The following is a 7,818-nucleotide window of genomic DNA, read 5'->3' as shown; positions in this document are numbered from 1 at the left end:
CATAGGAAGTTTGTAACAAAGCCAATTGTTGATAGTAGAACGAAGCTTTTTGTTTTGTTTTGTTTTGCTTTGCTTTGTTTTGACTGAAAAGCTAATATACTTTCTATGGCAGTACACAACAGTTTCATTCAGAAGTCGGTAAAATAATTCAATTTGTTAGGGTTCAAGTTAACACTTGGTTTCTTCACTTTTTTGACTTGCTACTCCCACCCCCATCTCATATTTCCTTCTCTTTAAATATTTACCTCTCTGTCTTATTTTTTTAAGTGTATAGGAAGCTATTGAAGGGGAGAGGAACTTTCAATATCTATAAAACACCAAAGAGTTATTGAAAAATCAACTGATACTTAAGACTGACATCTTGATGATTTCAGTTTAAGCAGAAAAGTCGAGGTGGAGGCCAGATTGACATTCCCCTCTGCAGCTGCCTGGTCTTATCGTGTGCGGAGCTCCAGTTAATTGCAACGCATTCATGCACAGAAGCAATGAGTAGGGTGCAAGATGTGTATTAATTTTGTAGACCATTTCCCCCAGTTACATTTTTTTTTTTTAATGAAAGGAGGGGAAGTGCTTGGTTAAATAGTTGAAGACACCTAGAGAACACCAAATGTAGCTGGGATCCCTAATTAATATGTGTTTTACAGAAAGGAATGCTTGTAAGTTTGAAAGCATTGGGGAGTTTGCTGTTATTTTTGAAATAAATTTTTAATTAAATTTCCTTAATTGAGCATACTGAAATTCCAGTAAGGGATGCCTGTAAAGTCCTCCTTGGGGTGTGGAGGAGATCCACAGGGGTATGGAAAACTATGTGAATTGGGCTGAGTATCTCATTAAGTCTGATAATACCCTGGGAAGAAGAAAGGAAGCATAGTGTGTAAACCACAGTTCACTGAAGTAAGATGACCTTGCAGGGAATGCAAAAGCCTTTGATGTCTGGGGACTAAAAGAAGCTTAAGGTGATTTCTTCCCACCCACCTACTTTCTCTACCATGTGAATTGGGCAGAATTCTAAGGATGGAGAATTCCTATGCCCTTGGCTTCTATGGTAGAGGCACATTTTTAAAATAAAGACAAGTAAGATACATCTTTTCTCTTATCAGAGCAAAAATTAATTTAGCATGTATTACTCTGTGGTAGGCATACAAATAAGTCTGCATTTTTTCAATGTCTCTCTCCATCAGTACGTCACACCTTCTATCATAATTCCCCAAATCTGCACAGCCCTGGACATTTTTCAGTCCTTTCTCACTTAATACAATTTCCATTAACACAGTGATATCATGAATGGGTGAGTTTTTCACATAAAATCACAGGCTGCTCAGTACTACCCTGACTATTAAGGAGAATAAGGGAAAGGAGGAGATCACTTTGCCTACAAGACACTTAAGAACTGATTGATAAGAGTGATAACCGGCAGGAAGAGCTTAAATGAATAGTTACAAACTGCAGGAATTTGGAGAAAAGATATCTGATATGTGTTGATCCTTTAAACTGGATAGGGCTGATCTATAATGATCAGGTTTGAGGCCAATCTCAACCTCCATTCTGCCATCAGGAGGCCTAAGTCTAATCTTAACATTTATTTTTGGGTTTTCACCCAGGTGACCACAAAATGTCAAATCAAATGACATATTTATTCCAGATGTCAAATGGAAATGAAATCATAGGGGACCAAGGGTGGTGGAGGTTTACTAATGCAAGCGGGAAAAATCTATTTTGCTTTCTAAACTTGGAGTAATTTGTGTACGTCTCAGGGTACCTGTTGATATAGAACAAAATGTTTAAAAAAAAACTATAATTCCTTTGCTCTTTTTAATTAATGAATATCATGAAAAGAAATTAGTAGTGACATATTGTTCTCAAATACACATAATGTGGTTATTTCCCATTTTTCTGAACTCCAAGCTTCTTGAGGAAAGCTTTAGTTTCATTTGTTGTTTTTTTCTGAGAATTGTGCATACTTATTGACAGATGGGTTGCCAATGAGTGGTAAATATTTGTTGAATGGATAAATAAATTAATGTATTTTGTTGCTTTTCTCTATAATATTGATTAATTCCCTGTCATAATAATATTTTTGTGAACTATTTAAGCTTTAAGCCAACATCTAAAAAGAAACATAAGAATATTTTTATTTGTAAAATAAATGTTAATAAAAATTTATCAGAATCTATCTTTTAAATTTTAGAGCTTTTATCTAATATATTCAAAAGTAAGACTTGATTTATCAAGTGCAATAGATAGATGGAGAGAGAGATGATAGATGATAGATGATAGATAGATAGATGATAGATAGATAGATAGATAGATAGATAGATAGATGATAGATAGAGCTTTCTGTCAGTATATCCATTGCATAGAGTAAGGTGTCTGTACTGAACTAATTGATAAATAATAACCATTTGCTTGATTTATTATTTGCATTGCAATTCTGTACAGATTACAGCAGCAGTTTTTAAAAAATAAATAACATTCATTTATTTTCATTTAAAATGCAATAGAACATATTTTATGTTGAAACTCAACCCAAACTCCCACAAAGCACAATACTATTTTCTTTACTAATTTACATCTTATTTATCTTTTATTAGCCCCCACTTTCTTCTATCTGACCTATAAGTTATGGTCTTCCTATTCAAGGAAACTTCTAAAACTCATTCTTACGTTCATAGGTAACCTTTAATGTCATATCATGTTGAGATTTACGAAGTTATTTGTTTTCCTTCTTTGTATTATGTTTTATTCAATAGCCTCTTGCCCAAGTATCTAGATACCATATGTCAGAAACATTATATGAATATATATGGATAGATGTCTGTTTTCTGAAATTCAAATGCATAACTATCAATCTAATGTAACAATCACAACAATAATGGTAATGAGGCTTTTTATTTGTGTAGTACCATGCCTAGCAAGCTAACTATTTATGAGGCAATTTCAAAAATAAAGATAGAAGATAGGTAAGTCCAAAAGAGATGTCTACAAGAAAAGAAAACTTATATTTTGAAAAATATCACATAAAATGAAATTTAAAGGCCCCAGAATATACTATATTGTTGCCCAGATTGATATTTCTGGTTTTTTTACCTCATGGAAATTTTATGGGAATAATAGTATGCAATTTTGATATGTTTAAAATTTATAAGAGATATCAAAGAGTTGTGACATTCATTGCCTTTTTTATTATAGTAGATAAGAATGGACTATAGGTTATGACATTTCCTTTCAATGAAAATTCTAAAAATCTCTCTTAAGTATACCGATAACCTTCAAAATCATACCACACTTGTTCTTTGGAGAAAATAATTCTCCCATTTTTTCCTGTACTTCTCTTATATAATACACTTGTCAAGGTGTCTAGGGAATATGTGTTACAATGTTATACAATAGATATAGCGAGGCGGGTGTTCTTTGACTTTAGAAATAAAAAAAATCCAAACTAAAATAAGGATAAATATCATAATAATCAAACCCTTCTGTTTCTGACTTGCAATAGCTAATTTCTTTTAATATGTTCAAGACAGGCATTGAACCAGAATGTTTTTCACTGAAGGCTTTTATTTGAAACCAAGTTGATTAATTTATGAAGCTTGGTAAAGGGGGTAAAATTAAAGAAATACATGAAATGCAAGAAAGATATATTGAATCACAATTTATATTATGTTATATTATCATTGGAAGTGAGAATGAGTAAAACCAAGAATGAAAAACAGTGTCATAAAATAAGTGATGAAGGATAAATATAGAGAAATAAAAGAGCATAAGACGCTTGTGAATGTAAGAGTACAATTTTTGAAACACTATTAATCACAACAGACTCTGTCTGAGTGATACTTTTTGGGCCTAGAAAAAAAGAAAATACCTGGCCAGCAAATTTTTTCTTCCACTTATAATGACAAGCACAGCACCTGATTTGACTAAACCAAGAATCACAGTATATAAATGACACCAGAAACCCTGTAGTAATTGTAAGTAGAAATGTAAAATAAGGTGTATCTGAGGCAAATACAGTAAAATTTTGGATTGTGACTAACGTGGTTTGTGAGTGTCCTGCAAGATATGCAAACATTTCTAATACATTTTAACATGGTAAACGAGCAATGTCTTGCAATACGAATGGTTTGTTTCTGGAACGAATTATGCTCACAAACCAAGGTATTACTGTACTCTGCTTCCATGACTTTGAACTAATATAAAGAAAAATAAGTTAAAAGTGTAAATATTTTATTTGTACAATATTTAAATGTCCTGTATCATGGCACTGGAAAAGGTATTAAAGAAGAGAAAGATCAAATTTGGATAATTGCCTAATTAATGTGACTAGAACATCTAATACAATGCTTAGTAGAAGTGGCTACAACAGGAATCCTTGTTTCCAATCCTAAGAGGAAAGCATCCATTCTTTCTTTATTAAAAATTATATGAGCTGTGGGCTTATCGTAGATTTCCTTTTATGAGGTTGAGGAATTTATTTCTCCTTCCAGGCAGTTGAGTGTTTTTGTAATGGAAAAGGTTAGATTTTGTCAAATGCTTTTTCTGCCTACATTGAAATAATTGTGTGATTTTTTATGCTTCATTCTATTAGTTTGGTGTACTACATTGATTGATTTTCATTGGTTGAATCACGCCCAAAATTCTGCATTTGGGGGATATTCTCACATGGTCACATTGTATGTGTATAATCCCTTTCATCTTTCACTGGATTTGATTTGTTAGTCTTTTGTTGAGGATTTTTATATCTATATTCATAAGAGATATTGGTCTATAATTTCCCTTTGCTGTGAGGTGTTTGTCTGGTTTTTGTACAAGTGTAATTTAGTAAGTGACAACGATTGGTCAGAAGATTTCCCTTAACGTCTTGCCTATACACGATGAATTGCCTGAAGATAATGGCCCTGCTGTCTCACTGAGGTTCAGCACTTTTTCATGGAGAGATTTTGTTTGTTCTCTGGGTGTGGTTAACTGCTTGAGTTCTAAAATGGTTAATTTTATTTGCCATGCTCATATTTGTTTATTGTTTTAGAGGGCAAGTGAATTCACTGAGGTTCATATCTGCCATTCTGGCAGTCAATCTCTAATAAGCTCCTTTCTGTATGTTATATTTGCAGCTATCATTCTCTAGTTATCACTGGACCTGCCGAGAATTGTTAAAACCCACTTGGATGTCTCCTGTTTTACAATGTGATTCAGCCAACCTACTTCAGACCTAGACTCTACATCATCTCACATTAAAAATATACATAAGTCAAAAACACTATGAGCCAGAGTAACAAATAGAAGCCAATGATTTTCCCTGCTCTTTATATCTTTCTCTTACATTCATACACTTCTTTTCAGATCAAATTCACATTTCTTCATCCCTGTGAAATGTCTTTCTCACTTCCAATCAGCGTTAATCTCCTCTCTATCAGCATTTTGTTCAAATGTCTACTGTAATATTTATACCATACTGCTCCATTTATTGACATCTAGTACCTCTTCCTTACACCCACATTCTCATTTTACAATTTGACCATGAAGTCTTTCAGGGTACCAGCAAGTTCAATGGGCTTAAGTTTTTTGCCCAAATTTGGGAAATTTTCTTTCATTATTTCTTCAAATACTTCTTCCCCACCCCCAATACAAACACTTATATCCATCTGGAACTCTGAAGACACAAGTGTTAAATCTTTTATTATATATTCCAACATCTGAGTCTATATTCATTATTTTTTCAGTCTATTTGTCTCTATTAGTTTAGATTAGGTAATTCCTCTTGTGATCTTGAAGTTTAATGATTCTTTTCTCTGTCCTCTCCATCTTGCAGTTGAGTCCATCCATTGAGTTCTTTTCATTCCAGATATTGACCTTTTTAGTTCTAAAATGGCCACTTAGCTCATATTTAAATATTCTATTTATTTGCTGAGGTTTCCTCTTTTTCCATTTTCCCCCAAGCATTTTTGTAATGCTCATCGAAGCATTTTTTTTACAAGTGTTTTAAAATTCTTGCATATATTTCTAACAACTGTGCTATCTTGGTGTTGGTGTCAGTTGTCTTTTTTCATTCAGTTTGATATCCTCCCAGTTCATGGTGCAATGAGTTATATTTATTGAAAACCTGGACATTTTCAGTAGTGAAAGACTCTAGATCTCATTAAGTCTTGTGCTGTAGCTGGCTTCCTTTGGCATTGCCGTGTTGCGTAAAAGGAGAGGGCGCTACCTTGTTACTGGCAGGTGGGGCGGAAGTCTGGGTACTCCACTAGGCCTCCTTTAACACCCAGGAATGAGGAGCTTTGTGTGATTGCTGGGATTTATGGGAATTCAGAACCCTCACTAGGCATGTGCTGATACTGCCCTGCCTGGGAAGGAAAGGGAACACATTCTCACTGCTCCCCATTGGACTCCACTGACAGTAGGGGTGGGAGGCTTTCTACTCCAGGCTGGTTTGAAAGTTCCCATTTGGTCTTCTCGGACTGCACAGTGGTGGGTAAGTTGGTCACCTTGCCCCAGCCTTGCAAGAGTGAAAGTCTGGGACCACCATTGGCTTTGTTGGGGCGGGGCTGCAATGTGATCTCTGGTGGTTGACTGGAGTAAAGTGGTTATTATCTAAAAAGTTTTGTGTCTTTCTAGGCTGCATCTTCCTAGTTTCTTGGCCACAGAGAATAGGCTTTTCTTGGGGAATTTTGGTGGCATCTGTTGGAATGTCCGAGTTGCCAGCTTTTCCAGGATCCAGTCTGGGATACCTCAAGTGAAAAGACTTGGTGCCATTATGCCTTGGTTCCCAAGCTCCTTAGCTGGTCTCACTCATTCTCTCTAGCTTTCAGGGTAATCTTATGTTTGTTTTCCATATAATCTGGGATTTTTAGCTTGGAGGAATACAGAAAAGTGTATCTACTCCATCTTCTTGGATGGGGGAGTTGTCTCAAGATTGATTATTTTTCTAATATTGACCCATCCATTAATATTTTCCTAACATTTTACATAGTTATTCCCAGATAATAAATATTTGATAAATAGTCATTGAATGAATGACTTACTAGCAGAACATTATGTCTACTATTTTGGGAACCTTAGACTCAGTTTGACTCACTTCTGCTTTAAGAGCATTTGAGTATTTCAGAAAACAGCATTCCAGACTAAGGGGGTTATCGCTGAATTTTAAAAACTTTTATAGTTTCTGTCACAATATTTTATTCAAATAAAATATTTGATTTGAAAAAGAAGCGATTTTTTTTGCTGTTGTTGTTGCCATCATTTGCATTTGAAAATCCCCTAAAACATTTTATTCCTTAAACTTGTTTTTTGTTCTGATTTACAGCTTCTACATAATTTAGAGAATGTAATTTGTAATTAAGATCATTCTCACTCACATATGCAAATTCTAATGAGTACTTGTTATGATCTTGCTATTTTTAATAACATTAGTACTGCTGGGCTAAAATTTCTTTAGATCAGACTAATTTGAATAGCTTGGTGTATGTTTTTAATTGTCCAAATCATTTATTTTATTTGCCATTGCATGGATGTGGGTAATTTTCTTTAATTTCTTGGTGCTTACAGAATATGACATAAATACTTTGGCATTTGTGTTGCAATAAACGATTGTCACTTAGAGGCTCAGTAGTCCTGGGAAGCAAAAAGGAAATTTATTTAAAAAAATTCTTCAGTGGAATTACTCTGACAAGTAGGGCCTTGATTATGGCATTATTCCATCCCTTGGCTTCTGTGACTAGTTTTAGACTAATTTGAACTTTTCAAATGCTATTCTTAGAGTCGTCACTGAATAAATGAATTAAACCAAGTTCAATTCAGGTAACTTTACTTTCAAAAAATATAATT

This window comes from Hipposideros armiger, unplaced genomic scaffold (genome assembly GCF_001890085.2).
Source record: "Hipposideros armiger isolate ML-2016 unplaced genomic scaffold, ASM189008v1 scaffold_251, whole genome shotgun sequence".
Classification (NCBI taxonomy): domain Eukaryota; kingdom Metazoa; phylum Chordata; class Mammalia; order Chiroptera; family Hipposideridae; genus Hipposideros; species Hipposideros armiger.
Note: the sequence above shows the minus strand (reverse complement) of the source record.